We start from the raw sequence: 15,162 nt of genomic DNA, 5'->3' as shown, positions 1-15,162 counted from the left end.
ATCAACCTTGTTCGGTCTAGCTATCGTCGACACCACCACGGCGCCAAACGACACCTCCTCCCTGCGCGCAAACAGCTGAGCACGTCGCGGTCGCCACTGATACACCTCAGCGCCATGCTGCCAGGTATCACCAGCCGACACATCTTAAAGTCCTTGGATGATCTGTCGTGCGTAGCACCTGCCGACCAGGCATGACAAAGCGTAGCACTTGTCGGTCAGGCATGACTTGACATCACCACCAAAGCTCCGTGCAAGACGAAGCCGCTCCACCTCCTGCCTCTGACATCCAGCCACTACTAGGAAAAGGCTTACTAATGGCGCACCGGTTTTGCCTACTAATGGCGCACCACCGATGCGCCATTAGTATCACGCCACTAGAATTTTTTACTAATGGCGCACCAGGCAGTGCGCCATTAGTTTTGCCCATGGTGCGCCACTAGTGTCTGCTATACTAATGGCGCACCACATGGTAGTGCGCCATTAGTAACATTTTTTTAAATTTTCTTCTTCTTAATCTCAGGTCACTATTTCACCTACGAGATATCCAACACATATATATATACAACAAGCATCCATATAACAATCATAGCCAACACACAAGTTCCATTATATATACATACATAGCCAACACACAAGTTCCATCATATATACATACATAGCCAACACATAGTTCCATCGTTACATATTACAAAAGTTTCAGATTGTTCATCCAACACCGTTATCCATCAATTCACAAAAGTTTCACATTGATACAAAATAAAAACACAAATAGAAAAGAAGCACTCCATCCATGCAAGCTTCCGTGAATTAAATCAAATCTGCAAAATGATAAACAAGAAGTTAGAAGAAGAAAAAGAAGAAGACTAGAAGAATACTAGAAGAAGAAGAACACTAGAAGAAGAATAAGAAGAATTTTGGAAAAGAAGAAGAATTTTGGAAAAGAAGAAGAATAAGAAGAAGACTATAAGCTTATTATGTAAACTTGATCATTTTGTGCTAACATAAGTTATTTTGGAGCTAACCTATAGGAAACTAAGCATATAAGCTCTAAGTTAGTATATTAGAGCCAACTTAGGTAAAATGAAGCTAACCTATGTCATTTTGGAAAAGAAGAAGAATAAGAAAAAGACTATAAGCTTATTATGTAAACTTGATCATTTTGTGCTAACATAAGTTATTTTGGAGCTAACCTATAGGAAACTAAGCATATAAGCTCTAAGTTAGCATATCAGAGCCAACTTAGGTAAAATGAAGCTAACCTATAGGAAACTAAGCATATTAGAGATAACATAGGTAACTAAGTATATATATATATATCATTATGGAGATCTGACACACCTGACAAAGTGTAACGCCTTCGATGCGGCTATATCTCCCACGTGCCGAAGCACGACTTAGAGGCATAACCGCATTGAAAGCAATGTCGCAAGTGAGGTAATCTTCACACAACCCATGTAATACATAAGGGAAAGAGATACATAGTTGGCTTACAATCGCCACTTCACACAATTACATGAATAAAGCATTACATCAACCAGATACAATCAAGGTCCGACTACGGAACCAAAATAAAAGAAGAACCCCAAATGCGACACGGTCCCCGATCGACCCCAACTGGGCTCCACAACTGACAACTAGAATGAAACAACACAAAGGACAAGATCTTCATCGAGCTCCTCCTGAGCTTGGTTGCGTCATCTGCACGGACTCATCGGCACCTGCAAGTTGGGTTTGGAAGTATCTGTGAGTCACGGGGACTCAGCAATCTCGCACCCTCGCGATCAAGACTATTTAAGCTTATGGGTAAGGTAAAGGTAAGAGGTGGAGCTGCAGCAAGCGACTAGCATATATGGTGGCTAACATACGCAAATGAGAGCGAGAAGAGAAGGCAAAGCACAGTCGATAAAAGTATGATCAAGAAGTGATCCTAAAACCACCTACGTTAAGCATAACTCCAACCCCGTGTTCACTTCCCGCACTCCGCCGGAAAGAGACCATCATGGTTACACACGCGGTTGATGCATTTTAATTAAGGTTAACTTCAGGTTTTCTACAACCGGACATTAACAAATTTCCATCTGCCTATAACCGCGGGCACGGCTTTCGAAAGTTCAAATCCCTGCAGGGGTGTCCCAACTTAGCCCATCACAAGCTCTCACGGTCAACGAAGGAATAAACCTCCTCCCGAGACGTTCCGATCAGACTCGGTATCCTGGTTCTTCAAGACATCCTCGACAATGATAAAACAAGTCCAGCAAGACCACCCACTGTGCCGACAAATCCCGATAGGAGCTGCACATATCTCGTTCTCAGGGCACACCGGATAAGCTAAGCGTACAGGAGCTGACGTAACCCAAGTTGCCAAGGGATGGCCCTGCACGGTGCTCTGGGTTGGACCAACACTCAGAGGAGCACTGGCCCGGGGGTTTAAATAAAGATGACCCTTGAGTCTGCAGAACCCAAGGGAAAGAAAAGGCTAGGTGGCAAATGGTAAAACCAATGTTGGGCCTTGCTGGAGGAGTTTTATTCAAGGCGAACTGTCAAGGGGTTCCCATTATAACCCAACCGCGTAAGGAACGCAAAATCCGGGAACATAACACCGATATGACGGAAACTAGGGCGGCAAGAGTGGAACAAAACACCAGGCATAAGGCCGAGCCTTCCACCCTTTACCAAGTATATAGATGCATTAATTAAAATAAGAGATATTGTGATATCCCAACAAAATATCCATGTTCCAAACATGGAACAAGCTCCAATCTTCACCTGCAACTAACAATGCTATAAGAGGGGCTGAGCAAAGCGGTAACATAGCCAAACAACGGTTTGCTAGGACAAGGTGGGTTAGAGGCTTGGTTCAACAATATGGGAGGCATGATAAGCAAGTGGTAGGTATCGCAGCATAGGCATAGCAAAAGAGCGAGCAACTAGCAAGCAAAGATAGAAGTGATTTCGAGGGTATGATCATCTTGCCTGAGATCCCGCAAGGAAGAAGAACGAGTCCATGAAGAAAACAAACGAACGTAGTCGAACGAATCCTCACAACACGACGTTATCGGAACCAACCCGAAGAAGCAACACCGGAAAGAAGCAAACAACATGGTAAACAACCATCACATAAACATGACATGATGCACAACCAAGAATGATGCATGTCCAGTTTAAATATGCATGGCATGGCAAAAAGCACAAACAACTCTACAAGTTAAGTGGAGCTCAATATGCAACGAGTTGCATATTGACGACACACCACATCAAATATTTAGTTCTCTCTCGGTTAGATACTCAACAATTTAAATGTTGGTTAACATGGCAAGAGGTGAAGCATAAGTAAACTAAACATTTAGGCAAGTTTAAATAAGGCCGGAAATAACAAACAACAAATCCGGTAAATCCCCATATGCAATTACCAATTTGGTGCAACAACAATTTTTAAACATTTAAATGTTATTATCATGATGTGAATGACATGTGCAAGTTTATGCAATTTTTTATTAAAAGTTGACAAGAGCATTATGAAGCATTTGTCACCGTGGTGCAAAGGAAAGGGGTGCCACGGCAACGATAACAAAAACGGTGCCATGGCAGCGTTCCAGTTCCGGTACTCGATTGAGATACCGACGCAAAGGGAAAGTGTGCGGAACATGACAAGCAAGGATCGTGGGGTGATCTCGGATACCAAGTTCCCACATGTCGTTGGCAAGGCAAAAAGAGGGGCGACATGCAAACGCAATCGTCTCATATCACATAATATGCATTCGGTCCACGGACGGTCGTGTCGATGGTTATACCTTTCGAAGCGTGCCTTATCGGAACAGATCAAGTTCGTAGAGGGAAGTAGGCGTTCTCGGGACGGCGGTAGTGGAAGTAGTTGTTCACGCGATGGTAGTCGGACTTGACGATACCGTTACACGGGTCTTCGGCAATGGTAGTGGTACCCATTTTGTAGTCGTGCACATTCCGTAGATGTTCGAGGTCACGGCGAGGATCTTGACATCCACGGAGTCTTCAAGGGTCGACGGTAGTGGTACTCGGGTCATCGGCGACGGTAGTCGTTCTATGCATCGGGCGTCAAGGTACTTGGCGAGGTACTTGCCGTTCTTAGCGGTTCCGAAAACGGCGGTAGATGAACAAGATGCGTCGTCGTGGTACTTGGCAAAAATCTCAAAGAAAATGTCTGACGGTCCACGTACGGGTCTTGGCGACATTCTTGCCCATCCAAAACGAAACAAGACATAAGGGCCTCTGGTGGACAACGGGCGAGCAGCGGCAGAAGATGTCGAGCCATAGCTGCTCATGCCCAACAATGAAACAACCAAATCGGCCATGACTTGGTGCTGGAGCAGAGCATCAGGAGGCAGGGCGTTGCAGGAGAACGGGGTCGGAGATGGAGGGCGGCAGCACAGGAACAGCGGCTTCCTGAGGAGCCTCGGACGGCCATGGCGGCGCTGGTCGCCGGCATCAGGCTGCATGGCCTGTGGGCAGGCAGCGAGGGCGAGGAGGCAGGGCTTGCCGACGGACCTGCTGCACCGGCTGACGGCGACGAAGGCAGTGGTGGGGAACGGCTTGGTCGTGGCGTGAGCGAAGGAAGGAGACGCGCGGAGGAGGCTCGCGGGCAGGCAGCAGCCATGCTGCATAGGGCTCCGGCTTGGGGAAGGCTTGGCGCAGGGTGACGGCGCCATGGGAGGTGCGCTGTAGAGGGAGAGAGGGAGGCGCACGGGATCGAGAAGGAGAGGTCGAGGGATCGGGCAGAGGGGAGAGGTCGAGGGATCTCTCGATCCCTCTGGCGGCGCTAGGAAACGAGGAGGAGAGGGAGATGGGATCGAGCGAAGGCGGCGCTCGGGGAAAGGACAAGGGGAATCGAGGGGATGGGGTCTCCTGGCGCTAGGTTAGGATTAGATGGGCCTGGAGGCCGGCCCAGTAGAGAGGGAGGGGCTGCCCTAGAGAGGCCGGCGGCTGGACCTTAGGCGGGCTTCTGCTAGGAGGCCCAAGTGGCCAAATGCCTGGCTGGGCTCCTCTCTCCTTCTTAATTCTTCTCTTAACAAAAATAGAGAAAAATAAGAGAACGGAAAAGAGAGAAGAGAAGGTTAGAGGAAGAATTTGGGCACGGGAAATAAATTTCCCGGACTCGCAAAAATGCGCATGTTCCAAGAAAAATGGAGTGGGCATTTTTTTAAAGTTTTAAATTCAAACTCATTTGATTTAAAATCAAATGGTGTGAATAGGAAGTGAGGGTTAGGAAGGTCCAAAAATGTTCAGATTTTTGTTGGAGCTCCGGAAAATGACGAAAGAATTTATGGGCAAAGTTTGGAGATCAAGAATTGAGATAATAAAGGCATGGGATATTTGCAAGTGTGTTATGGTTAATTCCAAATAAATGGAATAATTACTATAGCTCTCTAAATATCGAGAGGATATGTTGTAAAGAGAATCACCATGTGAATTCCCTCGGTTTAAATGGATCGAAGATCCATACGGTTTATTTAGTTGAGTTAAGAAAAAAAATGACATGATGGCATGATGACATGATGTAATGCACACGATGCAAAGATGAATGCAACAGACGAAACAAAACACACAACAAAACCCGAAAACCCTGGAAGGCATCTGAAGCTCCGGTCTTGGGGCGTTACACAAAGTTCAGTTCTCATGCATTGTTCTTCTCCTTCTCCTTCCTCAGCCTGATGCGCCAAGAGCGGCGAGGCGGTGGAGGCAGTGGGATGTAGTCTTCTACCTCAATTGGTGTGGTCATGTCGCCCAGCTGTGGGATCACCGGCGCCACCACCGGTGCGTGGTCATTGTCAGGCACCACCACCATCGCGAGGCCACCTTCAAGCACGACCATCGCTAGGTCATCCTTAGCCACCTCCATCTCTTGCTCATGGTCAGCCACCACCATCTCTTGCCCATGGTCAGCCACCACCATCTCTTGCCCTTGGTCAGCTACCACCAGCGCTAGGTCATCCTCAGCCTGATGCCCATCGTCATCCTGCAGCTCCTCATCCCCACTCTGCTCCTCTTCTCCCGCACTCTAGTCCGGATCATCCTTCTTGTTGTCTATGCTGCTGCCAGAATTGCTGCTGCTTTCGCTACAGCCAGAATCACTGCTGCTTTCGCTACAGCCATAGTCGATGCTGCTTTGGCTGTAGCCATTGTCGCTGCTGCTGCTCCCATTACCTGTCCAAATGCAACAATGACCGTTAACAATCGATGTGATACAAAGCCAAATGTAGAGGAATAAGAAGAGGCAGAACGTACCAGCATCATCATCATCAGCATGTGACACATAGTCGTGTTGAACACCTGCACGATGAGCATGAGGGCGTCGTCGTCGTACCTGAAGAGAAGGAAGTACCCCAGCCGCAGGTCATAGGCACGGTAGAACTTCTTCCACCCACGAGACAAGTACATGTGGCCCTCCTTGATCACCAACTCCACATCCCACTGCCTGCGAAACCCGCTACCGGCCTGTCGCAGCTTCACATTATTTGGCGGATCTTCACCCATCAGCATGTTCATAAAACTGTCAGGCAGCCTCTGCAGTTTGGGACAATGAGTGATGTAGCAAACAATAGATATCATAATGAGATGGGTGAAGGGGAGATCTCTCGTTTTATATACCTACGTCATGGATGATACTGAAGTCCCAAGTATGATAGTGAAGAACTCGGAAGCATCCAACTCATACTGCGGTGTCGCAGAGCGGCGGTGGCTGCTTCCCGCCATCTCTGATAAGCAGCAAAAGAGACCAATTAGTACCCTTACAATAGATCATAAAACATGCATGATAACGGGCATTAGTCGCAAATACCCCATATGTCCTATTTTTAGCAAAGTCATGCTAAAATTCACGGAAAATTTCAGCATGACCTTTGCTGAAAATAGGACATATGGAGTACCCAAATTTGCCGGAACGGAAGTTAATCGACATTCCGGCAAACTCAAGGGCCTCTCGGGGTACCTGCAAAATCATTATCCCCGCGTAATGAAGTCGCCAATGGGTCATTTCAGAAGATCACAAGTAGCATCATCACAAGTACAACATCATCACAAATACAGCAGCAGGGATATTTTTATGATACAAGAAGAAAGCAGCCACAACTACAGTAAAAACAAGCAACTACACACACAGGAGTTGTAAAATATCCCTGCTATTCTTTTTTACATAAACATGTAGTTAGTCAAGACAACTTCTCTCATATTTTTAAACTTCCATTTATTTTAATCTATGGTAGAGACATGACATCATCACCCTCCAGAAAAAACCAACAAATATGGCATCAGAAACATATGTGCCACCTGTCAGAAAATATAGAAAAGAAAGCACATAGTTATAAAGATTAGTATTCGAGACTTTGTAGCGAGCTCTGGTTTCTCTTAATGGCAATTTGGGTGAACCTTTCCATGCAAAAAAAATTAAACTGTTATACAGATTTTGGACCCCATCATATGCTAAGCAGGTGTGATGGTTCAGGCTTAATATGAAGCAAGCAGTAGATGAGGTGCAAACAAACATTTTTTTAAACAAATTGTGGTGGGATATTTCAAGACATTGCGGTTCGAGTGCTTCAGAATGGCTGTGAGATGAGAACTACAGACAATCAGATCCTCTTGACTATAGTACAACATAAACTGAAGGATAAAAAGGGTGTTTGGATTCAGTTAACTGAATATGCTACTCTAGTTCCTGGAGTTGGTTACTTAATTTTGTCTATTCCCATTGGTCTGGCTGACCTTTGGGTAATAGCTACTTATACTTGTTGTTACAGGTTACTGCTGTTATATATACTTACAGCAGCACTGCTAATGATACTAGCCCAAGTGCTTGTGGGTGTGGTGTCCTATTTGCAGAAAAATACCATGTGTAAGTGGAGTGCAGTGTTCTGCAGAAGCAGATGTTCAGTTGGGTGCTACCCTGTCTATTTCTTCTATGCTATCCTTATACTCTGCTTAAGAATAGATGCTACTTGTCTTGGCTATATTCTGCTTTCTTGTCTATTTTTCCATCCCTCTCTCTTCTATTAAACTAATAAGAACAGATCTTGCCTGATATTATTGCCTATGATGTTGGTCTGAGGCCTCTCTGGGTTCTAAAGTTATTTTTGCGGCTCCAAGAACTCCTACAAATCCTGTGATGCATGACACAACCTTTCCGTGTGAATTTTTCTGTAACTGTACCTAACAGAAAAATTTACTTGAGAATCAACAACAATTTACAAGCCATGGCCATGGTCTCCACTCCCAAACCCTAACCCTATTTACAAGCCATTTTCTATAACTGTACCTAACTGTCACCTGCGTGGTGGTGCCCTGCACAGCGGTCGTTGAGCTCACGCGGTGTGGTGAGCTCGCCGGAGATGGACGGGCCCTGCATAGCGGTCGAGACTCAGAGCAGAGGTTGAGGGCAAGAGGAAGAAGAAGAAGAAGGAAGTGGAGGGGAGGGGCTCACCTGCAGTCGAGGGAGTACATGGCGCCGGCCTAGCTGAGCTAAGGTAGGGCAGAGCAGCGCGCGGACGGCGGCGTCGCATGGCCTGGCTGAGCTGGCGGTCGTCGTCTCCTCCTCCTTGTCGTCTCCTCCTCGTCGTCGTCCTCCTCCTGGTCCTCCTCCTCCGGCTCGGGGCGCGGGGGCGCGGGGGCGGCGGCGCGGGGGAGCTACAGTGGTGGGGGGCGTGGGGGCATGGGGGCGGCGGTGCAGGGGAGCTGCAGTGGTAGGGGGCGCGGGGGTGTGGGGGCGGCGGCGCGGGGGAGCTGCAGTGGTGGGGGCGTGAGGGCGGGGGTCGGGGCGGCGGCGGCAGGGGACGGAGGGGACGGAGGGGGCGTGCAGGCGCGGCGGCGGCGTATGGTTGGGGCGGAGGGGGCAAATTAGGTCGAGTGGGGAGGAAGGGAGGGAGGGGAATAGGTGGAGTGGGGGGGAGCTTACTAATGGCGCACCCAGCAGCGGTGCGCCATTAGAATGTTTTTTTATTACAGTTCAAGCCCTCAAGTTATATTCCACCTAACCCAATCTACATCAGAACCCACCCACTAGCCCGACTGGTCAGCACGCAGCACACACACTGGAGGTCTTGGGTTCGATTCCCAGGCTCCCCAATTTTTATTTTTATGCATTTAAAATGTTGTTTGATATTTATTTGTGTTTAAATATGTTCAAACTTGTTTAAATCATAACAGTAATATTTTTTATAAAAACAGTAATAATTTTTTAAAACAATATGTTCAAATTTGTTATTTGAAAATATTTATGAATATGAAAAAGGTGGAGTGAAGGGTGCGGTGGGTCATCGGCGACGGTGGAGTGGGGGAGGGTGCGGGCCGGGGGTCGGCGGCGGCGGCCGGTGGAGCGGGGGAGGGTGCGGTTGATCGTCGGCGGCGGTGGAGCGGGGAGGGTGCGGTTGATCGTCGGCGGCGAGGGGGACGTCGATGTCCCATGAACACGGTTTTCGAAGACCCAAGATCTCTATCTAGCTGGCGATACATTGTGTCATCCATGCACCTTACGCATCCAGAAAATCCATGGACTACCTGCCCCGCGAGATAACCGTAACCGAGATAGTCGTGTAGTAGTGCATTTAAAATGCTGTTTGATATTTATTTGTGTTTAAATATGTTCAAACTTGTTTAAATCATAATAGTAATATTTTTTTATAAAAACAGTAATAATTTTTTTAAAAAAATATGTTCAAATTTGTTATTTGAAAATATTTATGAATATGAAAAAGGTGGAGTGGAGGATGCGGTGGGTCATCGGCGATGGTGGAGTGGGGGAGGGTGCGGGCCGGGGGTCGGTGGCGGCGGCCGGTGGAGCAAGGGAGGGTGCGGTTGATCGTCGGCGGCGGTGGAGCGGGGGAGGGTGCGGTTGATCGTCGGCGGCGAGGGGGACGTCGATGTCCCATGAACACGGTTTTCGAAGACCCGGGATCTCTATCTAGCTGGCGATACGTTGTGTCATCCATGCACCTTACGCATCCAGAAAATCCGTGGACTACCTGCCCCGTGAGATAACCGTAACCGAGATAGTCGTGTAGTAGTGAAAAAAAATATATACTAATGGCGCACCGCGTAGTAGTGCGCCATTACTAGTTTAAACTAGTAATGGCGCACTTTGACACGGTGCGCCATTAGTTGTTTTGCAAAAAAAGAATAAAAAAATTTCAGTACTGGCGCACTCCTTGTCCGGTGCGCCATTACTAGTTAGAACTAGTAATGGCGCACTTCGGTCGGATGCGCCATTAGTATGTATGTAAAAATGAAAAAAAATCACTAGTGGCGCACCTTTTGTCCGGTGCGCCATTAGTGTCTTCCACACTAATGGCGCATCACCAACAGGTGCGTCATTAGTATATAGTAGTGGCGCACTACTTCCCTGGTGCGCCATTAGTGTCAATCCTATCTATATCCCTTTTCCTAGTAGTGAGCGCTGCTCCGCAAATGATGCTCCCAAGAGAGAAACGACACCACAGTGCCGCCATCGTCCGATCTGGAACACCAGATCCTAGGGTTTCCTCCGGAGCAGCACGAGTGGGTCGACAATAGTTACACAATGATGCCTTCATCAAGGTAACGGCGAGAACGCCGCCATCGCCTGCCGTCGGCTCGGTTTTCACCGGCAACCATGTCTCCCCTACTCGTAGCCGGGACAAGATGATGGATCTCGAGATCCGATCACCAAGCCTCTGGTCGGCCATCTCGGGAAGAAGATGACCACCACGTCCACCAGTGTCACCACGCCTGGCACGCGTCGTCGCCCGCACCCCCATGGCGCCTAGAGGCCGACAAGCCCCGACGAAACCCCTGCCACGCCAGCTGCCATGGCCCAGATCCCGGCACCACCAGATCCAGATCAGATCGGGGTCCAGGGCCCCAAGCCGCAACCGCCGTGGAGGCAGCACCACTGGACGGTGCCTAGCCCTTCAACCCGCCGCTAAGTCATAGCCGGAGCTCTGCCGTGCCACGCCGCCAAGCCGCCGCCGGGATACCTCGCGCAGCCGCACGTTGGAGAGGCCTGAAGCCGCAGCTGCACCGCCGCCAGGCAGGGGCGCCGCCACCCAGTACGCCCTCCGCCGCGCTGCTGGGCCCCGCCCAGCCCAGCGCCGTCCCACGCGGGATGCCAACCGCGAGGAGAGGGGCAAGATCCCGCCGCCACCAACGCCGGCCGGTCTTTGCCCGGCGGCGCTGTGCGGTGGCGGCGGGGGGAGAGAGATCGATGAGGAAGGACGAGGGGCGGCGGCTAGGGTTTCCCCCGAGGACGCTCGCGGGAGCGGCTCGTCATTCACTCACTCACTCGAGCCAGTCCTCTGACACTCAACGCAGAGCCAGCCCCCCATTAATGCGGCTGCCGGCCGCAGAAGATGCTCGACATGGCCGGCGATACGGTTACCCCGGTGACGTCCTCTTAAAAATTTGGGGAGAATTTCACTTCCCCGGCCTCTGCACCAACCAGGGATGCATCCGGCCTTTTATGTATGAGTACTAGGATTTTTAATCTGGTCCTCAAGAATAAAGAGGAACCGAAATTCGCCTCCGTGAGGATTCAAACCCAGGTGTTGGGTTTGTACATCCACTCCCCAAACCAGTTGAGCTAGGCTCACTGTGACGCCCCCAGACCGATGTGCCAGGTGTCTTTTAGTTATTCGCTGTTGTTGCCATGTCATTCGTTTGCGTTTTGCATCTTGTCATGTCATCATGTGCATTGCATCATCATGTTTTCAAAACTTGCATCTGTCCCGGCCTCCTCGTTCTCTCCGTTGTCCGTTCTGAGCCCAGACACACTTGCATGCGCCCGCGGCATGTCCGAAATAGTATTTTATAAGTGGCCGGAAAATGTTCTCGGAATAGGATGAGAGTTGACGTGTGTTCTTATTATAGTGTAGATAGACCGCCTGTCAAGTTTCATCGCATTCGGAAATCGTTTGATGCCCCAACAGATAACTATAGCGGCAGTATAGCCGGTCTAACGTCGGACGTTTTCGGTCTCCGGAAACCGTGCCGGGCTGCATCTCTCCCCTCTTCTCTCAAACCAACCCGCTCTTCACAATCCGCCAGACCCAACCTAACCTCTCTCGTCAGCTCGCGGCCCTCCTCGCGCGCGCGTCCGAGAGTTGTCCCGGACCCGAACCGGACTTTCGTCACCGTTGGATCCGGATCATCCCCAAACATCTACAAAATGTCTCCGTTTTCTTATTTGGGCTCCCTAGCCTATTTTTCCCGACCGTCCATTTATGATCGGAGGGTTCCGTTAGCCCCTAACCTAACCCACCAGTGTATATAATGGGCAACCCTAGGAATTAGGGATCCTGTCCCATCCATCCTCCTCTCCGCCGCCACTAGCTCCACCTGGTCTCCCCCTTCCTCAGGATCCCCGATCCAATCCATCCACCCCACCCGGCCGAACCAACCACCTCCTCGTTTTGCATCCCCGACCAACCAAGCAGCCCAGCCCCTCGCGCGCCTCCTTCCTTGAGCAGGAGCTCGACCTGCTGCCGGCGACCACCACCGGCGACAAGAACAAGACCGCTACCCAGTTCCCCTTCCCCTTTTTTTCCCTCTCTGGGTTCCTCTCCCTCTGCTCATCCCTCTGCTCATTTCCTTTGGACAGGGGGCCTCCATGGACGAACGCCAAGGCTGCCAAGAGGATCCGGATGCCGCCGGCTTGCCTCTGCTCCGCCTCCCCTCGCCAAATCTGCTCCGTTCCCGGCGCCCTCTGCCTCGCTTGCCGCGGGAGCTCCAAGCAGACGCCTTCCAGGAGCCTCCCGTCCGCATGGGACCTCCAACCAACGCCTTGGTCCCCTTCTGACCGCCGACGCCCCTTCCTCATCACGGTCCTGCAGCCGCTGAACTCGTCGGTGAGCATTCAGGTCACCCCGTCAGGCCTTTGCCATCCCACGGCGTCTCTCTCTCCTTCCCTTCCCATGTTTCTCTCTGAACTCTCTGTCTTTTCTTCAGGCAACAACAGCCTCCTTCAAGCTCGTCGCCTCAAGCCCCTGCTTCGTCTCTTCCTACGTGGATCCGTGCGCCCTCGCTTTGTTCCCGCGGGTTCAGGCGCGATCCGGCCGGGAAGAGCCCCGCCGCTGCGACCTCCTGCCTCCTGTCGCCATGGCGCCACTGCCGTTCTTCTTCAACGAGATGCAGCAGTGCTGCATCAAGCACACGGCCACCACGCGCGTGAGTCACCTGCTGGACTCCAGATCTGGCCCAGCCAGCGGCCTCCTCTGCTTCCAGTCGGGCCTCAGCCCATGGGTGAGCGAACACCCGAGCCCCTGTGCACTGTTGGGCCAGCCAAATTTGGCCCGTATCATGTTTTTTCCCTGTTCTACGAATTTGCTATTTATCCAGAGAGTGCAGTTTTACAGAAAAAGTCCCTAGAGTTCATGCATTTAATAACTCATGAACCGTGCTTCGGATTAAAATGGTTTAAATATGTAAAATGCTTAGAATTTCGTATAGTTTCATAATATGTAATTTTCATCCATGTTTAAAATATTTAAAATGATGTTTGGTTAAATTTGCTCCTGTGCCATGCTAAAATGATTTAATTCATAACTAAATAACCATAGCTCCAAACCTAATAAACTTTATATGTAAATGGGGTAGAAAAATGCCTAGTTTAACATGGTGACTTTACTTTGCATGTTTAACAACTCTAAAATATTTTTTAGGGCAGAACAGTACCAAATCTATAATATGCTCATGAGGAGTTTTCCGGAATTGTGTTCGTTGCTTCCGGCCTCATTTAAACTTGCCTAGATAGGTAGTTTTCTTTGCTTCACCCTCTTGCCATGTTAACATTTAATCTTGTTGGGTACATAAATGAGATCGAACTAAATAAGTCACGTGGTGTTTCGTCAATACGCAACGGAGTTGCATATTGAGCTCCACTTAATTTGTAGGTTTGCTTGTGCACTTTGCCATGCCATGCCTCATTAAACTGGACATGCATCATACTTGATTGTGCATCATGCCATGATTATGTGTTGGTTGTTTACTATGTTGTGTGCTTCTTTCCGGTGTTGCTTCTTCGGTTTGGTTCAGAGAACGTCGTGTTTGTGAGGATCCGTTCGACTACGTCCGTTTGTCTTCTTCATGGACTCCTTCTTCTTCCTTGCGGGATTTCAGGCAAGATGACCATATCCTCGAAATCACTTCTATCTTTGCTTGCTAGTTGCTCGCTCTTTGCAATGCCTATGCTATGATACCTACCACTTGCTTATCATGCCTCCTATATTGTGAACCAAGCCTCTAACCCACCTTGTCCTAGCAAACCGTTGATTGGCTATGTTACCGCTTCGCTCAGCCCCTCTTATAGTGTTGTTAGTTGCAGGTGAAGATTGAAGTTTGTTCCTTGTTGGAACATGGAGATGTTGTTCCTTGTTGAAACATGTTTACTTGTTGGGATATCACAATATATCTTATTTAATTAATGCATCTATATACTTGGTAAAGGGTGGAAGGCTTGGCCTTATGCCTGGTGTTTTGTTCCACTCTTGCCGCCCTAGTTTCCGTCATATCGGTGTTATGTTCCCGGATTTTGTGTTCCTTACACGGTTGGGCTATTATGGGAACCCCTTGACAGTTCGCCTTGAGTAAAACTCCTCCAGCAATGCCCAACATTGGTTTTACCATTCGCCACCTAGCCCTTTTCTTTCCCTTGGGTTCTGCAGACTCAAGGGTCATCATTATTTTAACCCCCTCGGGCCAGTGCTCCTCTGAGTGTTGGTCCACCTGTCAGCTGCCGGTGGCCACCAGGGGCAACTCTGGGCTGGCCTACCCGTACCTAGGACAATCTGAGTGTGCCCTGAGAAAGAGATATGTGCAGCTCCTATCGGGATTTGTCGGCACATTTGGGCGGTGTTGCTGGTTTAGTTTTGCCTTGTCGAAATGTCTTGTAACCGGGATTCCGAGTCTGATCGGGTCTTCCCGCTAGAAGGAATATCCTTCGTTGACCGTGAGAGCTTGTGATGGGCTAAGTTGGGACTCCCCTTCAGGGATTTGAACTTTCGAAAGCCGTGCCCGCGGTTATGGGCAGATGGGAATTTGTTAATGTCCGGTTGTAGAAAACCTGAAGTTGACCTTAATTAAAATACATCAACCGCGTGTGTAACCGTGATGGTCTCTTCTCGGCGGGGTCCGGGAAGTGAACACGGTGTTGGAGTTATGCTTGACGTA

This window comes from Triticum aestivum, chromosome 7A, assembly GCF_018294505.1.
Source record: "Triticum aestivum cultivar Chinese Spring chromosome 7A, IWGSC CS RefSeq v2.1, whole genome shotgun sequence".
NCBI lineage: Eukaryota > Viridiplantae > Streptophyta > Magnoliopsida > Poales > Poaceae > Triticum > Triticum aestivum.
Note: the sequence above shows the minus strand (reverse complement) of the source record.